The sequence below is a fragment of the Cherax quadricarinatus genome, unplaced genomic scaffold (genome assembly GCF_038502225.1).
Source record: "Cherax quadricarinatus isolate ZL_2023a unplaced genomic scaffold, ASM3850222v1 Contig916, whole genome shotgun sequence".
Classification (NCBI taxonomy): domain Eukaryota; kingdom Metazoa; phylum Arthropoda; class Malacostraca; order Decapoda; family Parastacidae; genus Cherax; species Cherax quadricarinatus.
Genome location: NW_027195942.1, coordinates 21,994 through 38,262, shown reverse-complemented (window position 1 = coordinate 38,262; position 16,269 = coordinate 21,994). Strand labels below are relative to the sequence as shown.

The window sequence follows — 16,269 nt, the reverse complement described above, 5'->3', positions numbered from 1 at the left end:
ATACCTGAAACCTTGCATGTTTATGAGACAGAAAAATGGACACCAACAATCCTACCATCATGTAAAACAATTACAGGTTTTCGTTTTACACTCACTTGGCAGGACGGTAGTACCTCCCTGGGCAGTTGCTGTCTACCAACCTACTACCTAGATCTTTTGTGTAATATATGTCTTAATTCTGTGAGCTGGTTGTCTTAGACTGGCGACAGTACAACAGATATCCTAGTCTTGTGTGCTATATATACTGATCAATTTTGTAGGCAATTTATTTTTTACTTATTGCTCATTACTAACTGCATGTGCTAGTCTATTTATATTAGTCCTGAATGCTAGCAGCTTTACTAACAAATACTACTACATGTATTTTATACCCTTATCACTCTTAACTTTCACCATAAGTCAGTTTTTTAGAAGTATGAGCAAATGTCATTCATTTATTATGCTTCAAAAGCACAGTCAATGGCTGGTTTAACATGTTCCATTTTAGGTCATAAACTGTAAATGGAGACTAGAAGACGGTTTGATCCATCCAAGAAATATTAAGCTGCAAATGAGAATGATGGGGAAAAATCCAGAAGACTTGATAATGAACCATGATTGAACAAAATGCTGTCTAGTTTTCATTTACAAATTCTGGGCTAATTATGCTGAACTTTTATGGCTAAATTAATGTGCAACCCAAAACTGACTGTAGAACAAATGGTCATAGTGGCACTTATATCATGTACGTATAATATAACTCATCCCTACCTATGCAGGATCTGGTAGAGTGTTTGGTCAAAGACCAAAGACAAAATTTGGGATAGTAGGCAAAGGCAAAGGTGGTGTGGCCATGGTTGGCCCTGCAAATGACCCTCAAATCATGAGTCTTGTCTCAGGAGGTGAGGCTGCCATCGAGTCGCTGAAGGAGCGAGTATAACTTCCCTCTGTTGGTGCTGTTGCCCAAGAACACCAGCTGCAACACATCCTTACCATTTCAGTATTTAAATAAAAGATACAAAAGACTGATGGATTAAATCAAAGTACAATGACTAAAAACTCATGTTAACTGTTGTTATCTTTCTCTTGAAAATTTTAAGAATTTTGAATTCAATGTGAAAACAAACTTAATTTCACTGCAAGCTAAAAATATATAGTGCAGTATATTTATACATACAGTACACAAATAACCCGCACATAAAAGAGAGAAGCTTACGACGACGTTTTGGTCCGACTTGGACCATTGACAAAGTCACACTAACCAGAAGTGGAGCAGGACGGCTATATATAGGCAGGAAGAGGTGGTGGTGGTAGTAGTAGTAGTAGTACAAGAATGGTATATAATACCGACAAGATGAAATTAAGACACATGTGCAACACCCGGGCATCCCTATCGTAGACGTTTCGCCATCCAGCCAGCCGCTGGATGGCGAAACATCCACAACAAAGACAACCAGACTCCACACATGTGTCTTAATTTCATCAGTAGTAGTAGTAGTAGAAGAGGTAGTAGTAGTGGTAGTGGTAGAAGTGGGAAATAAGGAGGACGAGCCACTACCACTACTACTACCTCTTCTACTACTACTACTACTACTACAACTACTGATGAAATTAAGACACATGTGCGGAGTCTGGTTGACTTTGTTGTGGACGTTTCGCCATCCAGCGGCTGGCTGGATGGCGAAACATCTACGATAGGGATGCCCGGGTGTTGCGCATGCGTCTTAATTTCATCTTGTCGGTATTATATACCATTCTTGTACTACTACTACTACTACCACCACCTTTTCCTGCCTATATATAGCCGTCCTGCTCCACTTCTGGTTAGTGTGACTTTGTCAATGGTCCAAGTCGGACCGAAACGTCGTCGTAAGCTTCTCTCTTTTATGTGCGGGTTATTTGTGTATCGCTCCAGTCACGGTATTGTGCCTTTTTTTGTTATTTATATACATACAGTACTATACTTTAAGGGTGAAAAATTTATTACCCCAATAGTCATGTAACAAACAATATCATTAAATTATCATAAAAGGAAAGCTATTAGTGTATACTGCAATAGAAAATATGGTTTGCTCATACTGTCTTGCCGTATAGGCACTGGCGAAGGTGATGAATAGGAAAGGTGGTGTGGATGCATGTGAATGGCTACCACAGTGCATGGGACCAGTCACATGAATCTCAAAGTTCACATGAACTGCATGGTAGCAGCCACCGACTTGATGGAGAAAAACACATTTACAAACAGACTGCCCTCCAAATTTGCAGATTTAAATTATTTAACATTTTTACTGAAGGGTCTTCCACAAGTAATTTTAAATATTTGTGATGCCTATTTTGTTTTTACTAGACACACGACCTCAAAGGTGAAAACCAACCTTAGTATAATATTTCGTTGAAAATGTGCTCATGCCCAAATCCCCTTTCTTTTTAACATTTTTTTTTATAATAATAGTGTATAGTAATAATAATATAGGTAGTAGGTTGGTAGACAGCAACTGCCCAGGGAGGTACTACCGTCCTGCCAAGTGAGTGTAAAACGAAAGCCTGTAATTGTTTTACATGATGGTAGGATTGCTGGTGTCCTTTTTTCTGTCTCATGAACATGCAAGATTTCAGATATGTCTTGCTACTTCTACTTACACTTAGGTCACACTACACATACATGTACAAGCACATATATACACACCTCTCTGGGTTTTCTTCTATTTTCTTTCTAGTTCTTATTCTTGTTTATTTCCTCTTATCTCCATGGGGAAGTGGAACAGAATTCTTCCTCCGTAAGCCATGCGTGTTGTAAGAGGCGACTAAAATGCCGGGAGCAAGGGGCTAGTAACCTCTTCTCCTGTATATACAGTGGACCCCCGGTTAACGATATTTTTTCACTCCAGAAGTATGTTCAGGTGCCAGTACTGACCGAATTTGTTCCCATAAGGAATATTGTGAAGTAGATTAGTCCATTTCAGACCCCCAAACATACACGTACAAACGCACTTACATAAATACACTTACATAATTGGTCGCATTCGGAGGTGATCGTTATGCGGGGGTCCACTGTATTACTAAATGTAAAAGGAGAAACTTTCGTTTTTCCTTTTGGGCCACCCCGCCTCGGTGGGATACGGCCGGTGTGTTGAAAAAAAGAAGAAGTAATAATAATAATTATTATATAGACAACATAGGAAAGTGTAGCAGAATCCTTCCTCCATAAGCCATGCATGTCATAAGAGGTGACTAAATTGCCAGGAGCAAGGGGCTAGTAACTCCTGTACAAATTACTAAATGTAAGAAGAAAAGCTTCATGAATGCGTTTCTTCTTTTTTGGGTCACTTGCCTTGGTGGGAGATGGCCGGTGTGTGAAAAAAAAATAGACAACACATAGTGGTATGCTCAGTGTCTGGATTGCTGGGACCTCCAACACTGCAGCAACCTTGAATTTAGTGCTGACTACACAAACCCTCTTATGTAAATTGATAAAAGCCCACTCCACTACCAGATATTACACGCACCTAGAGATACACTCAATCATGTATTAATTGATGTAGAGAAACATTCAACTATATTAACCCTTTTACTGTCACAAGCCCCTTTCTGAAACTCATTCTATGTTGCAAAATTTATAGAAAAAAAAAAATTCTTATGAAATGACAGGGAATCTTTTTCCAATGGTAATGACACCAAAAGTATGAAATTTGGTAGAAAACTCACAGAATTATGCTCCCGCGAAGTTAATGGTCTTGGCGACATATATGGATCAGCAATTTTGCCGACTCTGAGCCCTGTTTTTGGCCAATTCCATTGTTCCAGTTGACCAAACTCATAGCTATTTCTTTAGAAGTCCATTTTTTCTACCAATTGAGTACAATGTAACCTCAAAAATCGAACTTAATCCGTTCCAGGAGCTAGTTCTAAATTCGAAAAGTCTGAAATTCGAAGCAATACTTCCCATAAGAAATAATGGAAATACAATTAATCCGCTCCAGAAACCCAAAAATATTCACACAAAAAATACATTTTATAGAGATTAATTACAGTTTTACATACAACAAATACAGTGGTCCCTCGCTTTTCGTAGTTCTCGGCAATCGTAAATTTCGCCAATCATAGGGGTATTTTCATATAAACATGGACTCGCTTTTCATAGGTTGACTCACGAGTCGTAGTTCGTCCAGGACGCGTACCCATGGCATGAGCCGTGGCGGCAGCCAGTCTGGCATTGTTTACCAGAGAGCGAAGGTCCCCTCACATGCTCCAGCGAAATGTTTCATAATACTATTCCATTTATTTTAGTGCTTGCAAGTACTAAATAAGCTACCATGGCTCCAAAGAAAGCTCCTAGTGCCAAGCCTGTGGTAAAGAAGGTGAGAAATATGATTGAATTTAAGAAAACCATCATTGAACAATATGAAAGTGGTACAAGTGTGGCCGAACTGTCCAGGATGTATAAGAAACCCTACACAACCTTATGTTCCATAGTGGCCAAGAAAACGGAAATCAAGGATGCTGTTGTTGCAAAGGGAGTAACTATGCTGACAAAAATGAGATCACCAGTACTGGAAGAGGTTGAGAAGTTATTATTGGTGTGGATAAATGAGAAACAATTAGCAGGAGATACTCTTATGACTTCGATTATTTGTGAAAAGGCTAGGCAGTTGCATGAAGATTTGGTAAAGAAAATGCCTGCAAATAGTGATGATGTTAGTGAATTTAAGGCCAGCAAAGGCTGGTTTGAGAGATTTAAGAACCGTACTGGCATACACAGCGTGGTAAGGCATGGTGAGGCTGCCAGTTCGGACCACAAGGCGGCTGAAAAATATGTGCATGAATTCCAGGAGTACATAGAGGCTGAAGGACTGAAACCTGAACAAGTGTTCAATTGTGACGAAACAGGCCTCTTTTGGTAAAAAATGCCAAAGAGGACCTTCATTACACAAGAGGAAAAGGCAATGCCAGGACACAAGCCTATGAAAGACAGGCTAACGCTAATGTTCTGTGCTAATGCTAGTGGGGATTTCAAAGTGAACCCATTACTAGTGTACCATTCAGAAAATCCCAGAGTGTTCAGGAAAAACAATGTTATGAAGAGTAAATTGTGTGTGTTTTGGAAATCTAATAGTAAGGCATGGGTCACGAGGGAAATTTTCGTCTAGTGGTTCAATGAGGTGTTTGGCCCTAGTGTGAAGGAGTATCTCCTGGAAAAGAAATTGGATCTCAAGTGCCTGCTAGTAATGGACAATGCACCTGCTCATCCTCCAAACTTGGATGATCTAATTTTTGAGGAGTTTGGGTTCATCACAGTAAAGTTCTTGCCCCCGAATACCACTCCTCTCCTCCAGCCCATGGACCAGCAGGTCATTGCAAACTTTAAAAAACTCTACACAAAAGCAACGTTTCACAGGTGCTTGACTGTGACCACAGACACTCACTTGACCCTAAGGGAATTCTGGAGAGAACACTTCAGCATCCTCCATTGCATAACCCTTATAGGTATGGCTTGGGAGGTGAGGGAGTGACTACCAGGACTTTGAACTCTGCCTAGAGAAAATTGTGGCCAGATTGTGTCGACAAGAGGGATTTTGAAGGGTTTGGGACTGACCCTGATGAGCCTATGTCTTTTGTAAAATCAACTGTGGCACTGGGGAGTTCCATGGGGTTGGATGTGAGTTTGGAGGATGTGGAAGAATTGGTGGAAGACCACAACAAAAAGCTCACCACTAAGGAGATGCAAGAGCTTCAGCAGGAAGAGCAACACATCGCAGCTCAGAATCTTGCTGCAGAGGAGGAGGAAGAGAGATGGAAGAAGTTGCCTTCTTCAGAAATTAAAGAGATTTTTACTATGTGGGGTAAGATGGAAAGCTTTATGGAGAAACATCACCCTAACAAGGTTGTTGCAAGCCATATTGGTAACATGTACAGTGACAAAGTCTTGGGCCATTTTAGGGAAGTGTTAAAGAGACGCCAGAAACAGAGCTCTCTCCACAGTTATTTTGCGAGACAGGACTCCATTGACTCTCAAGGTGGTCCTAGTGGCATTAAGAAACAGAGAAGACAAGCAACCCCAGAAAAGCAATTGGTACCTGAGGTGTTGATGGAAGGGGATTCCCCTTCCAAACTATAAACAATCCACTCTCTCTCCTCCTCCAGTCTCCCATACACTAAGAAAAATCTCCAGTAAAGGTAAGTGTTATGCTATTAATGTTTCATTCATCATTTCCCATTGTATTGTTTATGTACTACATGTATATTTCATGTAAAAATTTTTTTGTTTTAATACTTCTGGGTGTCAGGAACGGATTAATTGTATTTACATTATTTCTTATGGGGAAAATTGATTCGTAAATCATAAATTTCATTTATAGTAACGGCTCAAGGAACGGATTAATTACGAGAAACGAGGGACCGCTGTACTATAGTTTTTAATTATGTATAGTAACACATATAAAATAACATTTTTACTTACCATTATTGAAGATTGGTGATGGCATCTGGAAGATAGGGAGGAGGAGAGAGGGAGTTGGGGTTAGCATTTGGAAGGAGAATCCCCCTCCATGAGGACTTTAGGTAAAGCCCTCTCTGGGGTTACTTCCCTTCTCTGTCTTTTAATGCCACTAGGACCAGGTTGAGAGTCACTGGACCCCTGTCTCACAAAATAACTGTCCACAGTCCTCTGTTTCTGGCACCTCTTTAACATTTCCCTAAAATGGGACATGGTTCTGTCACTGAACTTGTTGCAAAGATGGCTTGTTTCAGCTTGCTCAGGGTGGTACTTCTGCACAAACATTTGGACATCATTCCACTTGGCACAAATCTCCTTAATCTTTGAAGAAGGCACCCCATCCACTCCCTATATTAACACCTTTCGCAACATCAGCTTCCTTGATTTGTTCTTTCTTTGACAGGATAGAACCGATGGTCAACTTGTTTTTCCCATACATCCAGGCAAGCTCAACAAGTCTCACACCACTCTCATACTTCTGTATTATTTCCTTCTTCACATCTATGGTGTTTCTCACTTTCTTTACCACAAGGGTACCACTAGCAAGTTTCTTTGGGCCCATGGCAGCTTATTTCACAGTCCCACGAGCACTAAACACAACGAAATAATCGTAAAATGCGTGAATGAGAGCGCAGGTTAGTGTTCACTCAAGCACAAACAAAGCTAGACTGCTCACGGCGAAAAGCGAGGACACGGACAGAGCGGGCTGGCAGACAGGTCCCGTACCCGGCGGTCCAAAAATAGGGGCGCGTTCGTAATAGGGACACAGTTTGTCCGAAAAAATGGTCCTATTTTCGAAACGTTCGATATGTGATACATTCAATTTTTGAGGTTCCACTGTACAAGAAAAAGCCCATTTACCAATTTGAACTACCCAATAAAGTGGTCAGAAATTGGCAATTTGGCCAATTTCATGCAAATTAAAAAAGATGCCAATTTCAAAATAGGGTCCAGAATAAACAATGTAGACATTCTTGGCACTAAAATAACATATCCTCTGTTCATTAGTTACGTCTCTAGGCCCCTCTTATACAGTGGACCCCCGCATACCGCACGCATCGCATACCGTACAATCTGCATACCGCTCGCTTTTTTCGCAAAAATTTTGCCTCGCATACCGCCCAAAAACCCGCTCACCGCTCTTCGTCCGAGATGCGTCCAATGTGCAGCCTGAGCCACGCTCACATGTTCCGCCGGTGGCATTGTTTACCAGCCAGCCTCCGCGGTAACATCCAAGCATACAATCGGAACATTTCGTATTACAGTGTTTTTGGTGATTTTTTTCTGGAAAATAAGTGACCATGGGCCCCAAGAAAGCTTCTAGTGCCAACCCTACAGCAATAAGGGTGAGAATTACTATAGAGATGAAGAAAAAGATCATTGATAAGTATGAAAGTGGAGTGCGTGTCTCCGAGCTGGCCAGGTTGTATAATAAACCCCAATCAACCATCGCTACTATTGGTGGTACAGCTGCTGATGCTGCTGTACTACCGTCAGCTGCTGCTGCACTGTCAGCTGCTGCTGCACTGTCAGCTGCTGCTGCACTGTCAGCTGCTGCTGCTGTTGTACCACCATCAGCTGCTGCTGCTGCTGTAGTACCGTCTGCTGCTGCTGCTGTAGCATCGTCTGCTGCTGCTGTAGCATCGTCTGCTGCTGCTGTAGCATCGTCTGTTGCTGCTGTAGCATCGTCTGCTGCTGCTGTAGCATCGTCTGTTGCTGCTGTAGCATCGTCTGTTGCTGTTGTACCACCGTCAGCTGCTGCTGCTGCTGTAGCACCGTTGTTGGTGTGGCTTATTGAGAATACCAAGAAACAATTAACCCCAGAGGATTTGCCACCCAGGATAACCCAAAAAAGTCAGTGTCATCGAAGACTGTCTAACTTATTTCCATTGGGGTCCTTAATCTTGTCTCCCAGGGGGCAACCCACACCAGTCGCCTAACACCCAGGTGAACAGGGAAAAATGCCTGGAACTAGTGCTCATATTGGTGAATTTAAAGCCAGCAAAGGTTGGTTTGAGAGATTTAAGAATCGTAGTGGCATACACAGTGTGATAAGGCCTGTTCTGGAAGAAAATGCCAAACAGGACCTACAGTACTCAGGAGGAAAAGGCACTCCCAGGACACAGTGTCTCATCAGTCATTGCTGCATCTTCAATAAAGGTAAGTGTCATTTATTCTTCATTTAGTAGAGTAGTACATGCACAATATATATTGTGCATGTACTACTCTACTATTGTGCATGTACTACTCTACTATTGTGCATGTATCCTTCTCTTTGTGTGTATGAAAATGTATATTTCATGTGGTAAAAATTTTTTTTCATACTTTTGGGTGTCTTGCATGGATTAATTTGATTTCCATTATTTCTTATGGGGAAAATTCATTCGCATACCGAACATTTCGCATAACAACCAGCACTCTTGCACGGATTAAAGTCACTATGCGGGGGTCCACTGTATTACTATTGCTTTCTATTTTGATTTTTATTCATACACAAAATACAAAATTTACTGTTATGCAGACTACTGCATTATTGTAAAAATGGTATAAATAATATCAGTGCACTAGTGAAAGAATATTAGACTTCCCAGTTGACGTGTATTGGACATGTGGTGTGATTTGCTTACTCTTGAACATTGGTAAAAATCGAACATTTCCGTTACTTTGAGCAGAATTTCAAGGTTGTTTTCATCGTGAAACTAATCAAAATCATCTCTTTCTGCAATATGTTTTCCATTTTATCAAGCAAGACCATGAAAACAAAAATACAACGATAAATACTATATGAAAACACACCTCAAAGTTAGCATTTTAATCCAAAAAAACAGTCAGAGTTTCTTTTTCTCATTATGCACTGCGTGCTGCAGGACTTTTTTAATGTGGTGCACACTGTCCACACAGACCTATTCTCTCACATGTGGGCCTACCAGCTTTCTCCTGCTTGTTTTGAAGCCACTAGAATTATTGAGTATACAGTGGACCCTCAGCTAACGATATTAATCCGTTCCTGAAAGCTCATCGTATGCTGAAATTATCGTTAGCTGAATTAATTTTCCCCATAAGAAATAATAGAAATCAAATTAATTCGTGCAAGACACCCCAAAGTATGAAAAAAATTTTTTTTTTACATGAAATATTAATTTTAATACACACAAACTAACACTTACCTTTACTGAAGATCTGGTGATGATTGATGGGATGGGAGGAGGGGAGAGTGTGGAAGTTGTTAATGTTTAGAAGGGGAATCCCCTTCCATTAGGACTTGAGGTATCAAGTCCTTTTCCGGGGTTACTTCCGCCTTTTAATGCCACTAGGACCAGCTTGAGAGTCATTGGACCTCTGTCGCACAACATATCTGTCCATAGAGGCCTTTATGATTTGTCTAAAGTGGTTCACAACATTGTCATTGTAATAGTCACCAGCACGGCTTGCAATAGCTGTGTGAGGGTGATTTTCATCCATAAAGGTTTGCACTTCAAGCCACTTTGCACACATTTCCTTAATCTCTTTCCTCATATCCATAGTAATTCTCACCCTTTTTTCTGCAGGGTTGGCACTAGAAGCTTTCTTGGGGCCCATGGCGACTTATTTTGCAGGTACAATCACTAAAAACGCTGTGATAATATGAAATGTTCCGATTGTATGTGTGGATGCGACTGCACTGGCTGGCTTGTAAACACTGGCACCCACGGGACAACTGAGGCACACTCAGGCCACACGTGGACGCATCTCGAACAAATCGCATAGGGCGAGTTTTTTAGCGTTAACCGAGGCAAAATTTTTGCGTTAAATTGTATCATATGATGGATTTAACATAAGGTGATGCCATCATTAGCTGAGGGTCCACTGTATATACGTCTGAAACACTGGCTCGTAAAACGTATATATACAACCAAAATAGTCAAAGGGTTAACCCTCTCAGGGTTTTCGATGTACAGTGGACCCCCGCCTTACGATGGCATCACGTTACGTTAAATCCGCCATACGATACATTTTAACGCAAAATTTTTGCTTCGTCTCACGCTAAAAATCTCGCCTTACATGATTCGTCCAGGACGCGTCCCACGTGTGGCCTCAGCGCCAGTGTTTACAAGCCAGCCAGTGCGGTCACATCTATGCATACATTCGGTACATTTCACATTATCCCAGTGTTTTTAGTGCTTGTAACTGCAAAATAAGTCACCATGGACCCCAAGAAAGCTTCTAGTGCCATCCCTGTGGTAAAAAGGGTGAGAATTAGTATGGAATTGAAAAAAGAGATTAAGGAAATGTGTGCAAAGCGGGTTGAACTGCAAACCTTCACGAATGAAAATCACCCTGACACAGCTACTGCAAGCTGTGTTGGCAACCTGTACAATGACAATGTTATGGCCCATTTTAGGAAAGTCTTAAAGGAACGGGGGGTACAGAGCTCTATGGACAGATTTGTTGTGTGACAGAGGTCCAGTGACTCTGGAGTTGGTCCTAGTGGCATTAAAAGAAGAAGGGAAGTAACCCCAGAAAAGGACTTGCTACCTCAAGTCCTAATGGAAGAGGATTAACCTTCTAAACAATAACTTCCACACTCTCCCCTCCTCCCATCCCATCAATCATCACCAGATCTTCAATAAAGGTGTCATTTATTCTATTCTTAGTAGAGTATTAACTGTGCATGTCTTCTTCAGTTTGTGTGTATTGAAATTAATATTTCATGTGGTAAAATTTTTTTTTTTTTCATACTTTGGGGTGTCAGGAACGGATTAATTTGATTTCCATTATTTCTTATGGGGAAAATTAATTCGTCTTACGATAATTTTGGCGTACAATGAGCTCTCAGGAACAAATTAATATCGTAAGGCGGGGGTCCACTGTACTAGTACGGCTTGCACACCAGGGTTATTGATGTAATAGAAAGCCTAAATTCTAGCGCCTTCAAATCTAGCGAGAGAAAGCTGGTAGGCCTACATATTAAAGAATGGGTCTATGTGGTCAGTGTGCGCAGTATAAAAAAAATCCTGGAAATAAATGGTATAAAATACCGACACAATGGCAATATAAACACAAATGCAGTATAATGTGATCCTTTATTGACTACGTTTCGCCCACTGTGTGGGCGAAACGTAGTCAATAAAGGATCACATTATACTGCATTTGTGTTTATATTGCCATAAAAAAAATCCTGCAGCACACAGTGCGTAATGAGAGAAAAAAAACTTTGACCGTGTTTTTGGATTAAAACAGCGACTTTGCACTATATTTTCCTATGGTATTTATGGTTGTATTCTAGTTTTCCTGGTCTCATTTTATGGAATGGAAGACATATTACAGAAATTGAGATGATTTTGATTGGTTTCACAATGAAAAGTATCTTGAAATTGAGCTCAAAGTAGCAGAAATGTTCAATTTTTACCAAAGTTCAAAAGTAAACAAATCATGCCAAGCATCCAATACACATCAACTGGTGAGTCTAATATTCTTTCACAGGTGCGCTGATATTATTTATACCATTTTTACACTAATGCAGTAGTCTGCATAATACTAAATCTTCTATTTTTTGTAAGAATGAAAATTCAAAGTGGAAAGCAATAGAAATATAAGAGGGGCCTGAGGACGTGACTAATGAACAGAGAACTTGTTATTTTAGTGCCAGGAATGTCTGTCTTGTTTATTCTGGACCCTATTTGGAAATTGGCATCTTCTGAAATTTGTGTGAAATTGGCAAAATTGCCAATTTCTAACCACTTTACTGGATAGTTGAAATTGGTAATTGGGTGGTTTCTTGTCCTCATTCGATAGAAAAAATGGAGTTCTAGCAAAATATATATGATTTTTGTTGACTAGTACACAGGAATTGGCCAAAAGTAGGGCTCAAATTGGGCGAAATCGCTGATGCGTAAACATCGGCGAGACCGCTAACTTCGTAAGTTTTCCATCAAATTTCATACTTTTAGTGCCATTATGATCGGGAAAAGATTCTCTATCATTTCATAAGGAAAAGCATTTTTTTTTTCCGAAAAATTTTCGACCCTGAGAACAAGCTTAGGAGAGGGCCTCTCAACCCTGAAAGGCTGTTAAATGCAAAAACCATCATACTGTACAGTTATTCACACCCCGTCAAAAAAAAAAAAAAAAATAATTTTGTGTATTATGATTAATATCTATTATATACCCCATACCCATCCTTCATACACTACATTTTCCATATTTCTTTTTTTTTCTTCCCGTATCTCATTCTCTGTTAAGGATGTATGTACCTGCATTTACTCAGCAAAGTTTTCAGGGTTCCAGATCCTATGATTAGAAACTTACCATGAACATCACCTTGTGAGCAGGCAGGAAGACCATGGCTGTGGGTGAGGAAGTCTCTCCAAGAATTAAAAGAGGACTCAGTGCTCAGGCCACATGGCTCTGAGGGTGCAATCCTCAGCTCACATTCCTGCAAGACACCCATGTATCTATTAGTCATCAAAGTAGCCATGTTTCTTTTTAGTTTTTGACACTTGCACCAAAACATACATTCCCACTTAACTATATAATGTTTTAACAATAACATAACCTTTGGACAATGCTGAAAAACTGATAAAAAAAATTCATTCATTTAACATACTAGTGCTTTGCCCCCTTCCTCCAGTGACCCCAAAAAAACATAGAAACATTCATCATTCAACTGCTGTCTTGCCAAAAATATGCAGACAATTCTAATGACCTTCCAAACTACAAAATCCTCACCCCTCAGCACTCTTTAAAATAAATAAAGTTTTTTATTTTTATCAATTACAGTGGTACCTTGAGTTATGAACTTAATTCATTCCAGAAGGCTGGTTGAGTGCCGTTACTAAACAAATTTGTTTCGATAAGGAATAATGTAAATTAGATTAGTCAGTTTCAGACCCCCAAAAACACACTTACAAAAGAACTTACAAAACTACACTTACATAATTGTTCAAGTTGAGAGAAGTTCAAAACTCAAAGTACTACTGCATTTATTTAAAGTGGACCTCCAAATTTCATGATTAATCCGTTCCAGAGAGTCTGCCAAGTCAAAATTCACGAATTTCAAAACCATTTACCCTAAAAGAAATAACGTAAATCCAATTAATCTGTTCCCGACACCCAAAAGTATTAACAAAAAACATTTTTTTTCTAAATTAAATATCGATTTACATACAGAAAAGAATGAGAAATCAAATATAAAACAATAACAGCATCAAGTAAGAAGGAGGTGAAAGTGTATAAACTAAGGGAGGAGGAAGTTCGGGTGAGATATAAGCGACTATTGGCAGAAAGGTGGGCTAGTGCAAAGATGAGTAGTGGGGGGGGTTGAAGAGGGTTGGAATAGTTTTAAAAATGCAGTATTAGAATGTGGGGCAGAAGTTTGTGGTTATAGGAGGGTGGGGGCAGGAGGAAAGAGGAGTGATTGGTGGAATGATGAAGTAAAGGGTGTGATAAAAGAGAAAAAGGTAGCTTATGAGAGGTTTTTACAAAGCAGAAGTGTTATAAGAAGAGCAGAGTATATGGAGAGTAAAAGAAAGGTAAAGAGAGTGGTGAGAGAGTGCAAAAGGAGAGCAGATGAAAGAGTGGGAGAGGCACTGTCAAGAAATTTTAATGAAAATAAGAAAAATTTTTGGAGTGAGTTAAACAAGTTAAGAAAGCCTAGGGAAAGTATTGATTTGTCAGTTAAAAACAGAGTAGGGGAGTTAGTAGATGGGGAGATGGAGGTATTAGGTAGATGGCGAGAATATTTTGAGGAACTTTTAAATGTTAAGGAAGAAAGAGAGACAGTAATTTCATGCACTGGTCAGGGAGGTATACCATCATTTAGGAGTGAAGAAGAGCAGAATGTAAGTGTGGGGGAGGTACGTGAGGCATTACATAGAATGAAAGGGGGTAAAGCAGCTGGAACTGATGAGATCATGACAGAAATGTTAAAAGCAGGGGGGGGATATAGTGTTGGAGTGGTTGGTACTTTTGTTTAATAAATGTATGAAAGAGGGGAAGGTACCTAGGGATTGGCAGAGAGCATGTATAGTCCCTTTATATAAAGGGAAAGGGGACAAAAGAGACTGTAAAAATTATAGAGGAATAAGTTTACTGAGTATACCAGGAAAAGTGTACGGTAGGGTTATAACTGAAAGAGCTAGAGGTAAGACAGAATGTAGGATTGCGGATGAGCAAGGAGGTTTCAGAGTGGGTAGGGGATGTGTAGATCAAGTGTTTACATTGAAGCATATATGTGAACAGTATTTAGATAAAGGTAGGGAAGTTTTTATTGCATTTATGGATTTAGAAAAGGCATATGATAGAGTGGATAGAGGAGCAATGTGGCAGATGTTGCAAGTACAGTGGACCCCCGCTTAACGATCACCTCCCAATGCGACCAATTATGTAAGTGTATTTATGTAAGTGCGTTTGTACGTGTATGTTTGGGGGTCTGAAATGGACTAATCTACTTCACAATATTCCTTATGGGAACAAATTCGGTCAGTACTGGCACCTGAACATACTTCTGGAATGAAAAAATATCGTTAACCGGGGGTCCACTGTACAGTGGACCCCCGCATAACGATGGCATCACATAGCGATTATTTCGCATACCGCTTACTTTAATCGCAAAATTTTTGCCGCGCATACCGATTAAAAACCCGCTCACCGATTTTCGTCCGAGACGCGTCCAATGTGCGCCCTCACCCAGCCTCACATGTGCCGCCCGTGCCATTGTTTACCAGGCAGCCTCCGCGCTAACATCCAAGCATACACTCGGAATATTTCGTATTATTACAGTGTTTTCGGTGGTGTTTCTGGAAAATAAGTGACCATGGGCCCCAAGAAAGCTTCTAGTGCCAACCCTGTGGTAAAAAGGGTGAGAATTAGTATGGAAATTAAGAAAGATTTTGAAGGGTTTGGGGCTAACCCTGAGAAGCCTATGCCAGTTGTGGAATCCATTGTGCCTACTTCAAAGATTAAGGAAATGTGTGCACAGTGGGTTGAACTGCAAACCTTTATGGATGAAAATCACCCTGACACAGCTGTTGCAAGCCGTGCTGGTGACTATTTCAGTGACAATGTTGTGGCCCATTTTAGACAAATCGTAAAGGAACGGGAGGTACAGAGCTCTATGGACAGATTTGTTGTGCGACAGAGGTCCAGTGACTCTCAAGCTGGTCCTAGTGGCATTAAAAGAAGAAGGGAAGTAACCCCGGAAAAGGACTTGCTACCTCAAGTCCTAATGGAAGGGGATTCCCCTTCTAAACAGTAAGAAGATAATGCTCTCCCCTCCTCCCATCCCATCAATCATCACCAGATCTTCAATAAAAGTAAGTGTCATGTAAGTGTGCATGCCTTTTTCAGTTTGTGTGTATTAAAATTAACATTTCATGTGGTAAAAATTTTTTTTTTTCATACTTTTGGGTGTCTTGCACGGATTAATTTTATTTCCATTATTTCTTATGGGGAAAATTCATTCACATAACGATTATTTCGCATAACAATTACCCCTCTTGCACGGATTAAAATCGTTAACCGGGGGTCCACTGTATATGGAATAGGTGGTAAGTTATTAAATGCTGTAAAGAATTTTTATGAGGATAGTGAGGCTCAGGTTAGGGTGTGTAGAAGAGAGGGAGACTACTTCCCAGTAAAAGTAGGTCTTAGACAGGGATGTGTAATGTCACCATGGTTGTTTAATATATTTATAGATGGGGTTGTAAAGGAAGTAAATGCTAGGGTGTTCGGGAGAGGGGAGGGATTAAATTTTGGGGAATCAAATTCAAAATGGGAATTGACACAGTTACTTTTTGTTGATGATACTGTGCTTATGG

General features: G+C 40.2%; 1 protein-coding gene across 8 annotated transcripts in view; it reads right to left on the bottom strand.

The window, feature by feature from the left end:
- LOC128692428 (zinc finger protein 436) overlaps window positions 1-16,269 on the bottom strand; it is a 108,394-nt gene that overhangs the window by 78,052 nt on the left and 14,073 nt on the right. For 4 of the 8 annotated variants that reach the window (XR_011391269.1, XM_070080758.1, XM_070080755.1 and 1 more), the window contains 2 exons: window positions 12,761-12,887; window positions 751-955 (listed from right to left, as the gene is read on the bottom strand). The gene's annotated coding sequence lies outside the window, so the exon portion shown is untranslated. Of the gene's footprint in view, window positions 1-750; window positions 956-12,760; window positions 12,888-13,386; window positions 14,131-16,269 lie in introns of those variants that run through there. The other 4 variants (XR_011391270.1, XM_070080757.1, XM_070080760.1 and 1 more) reach the window with 2 other exon arrangements.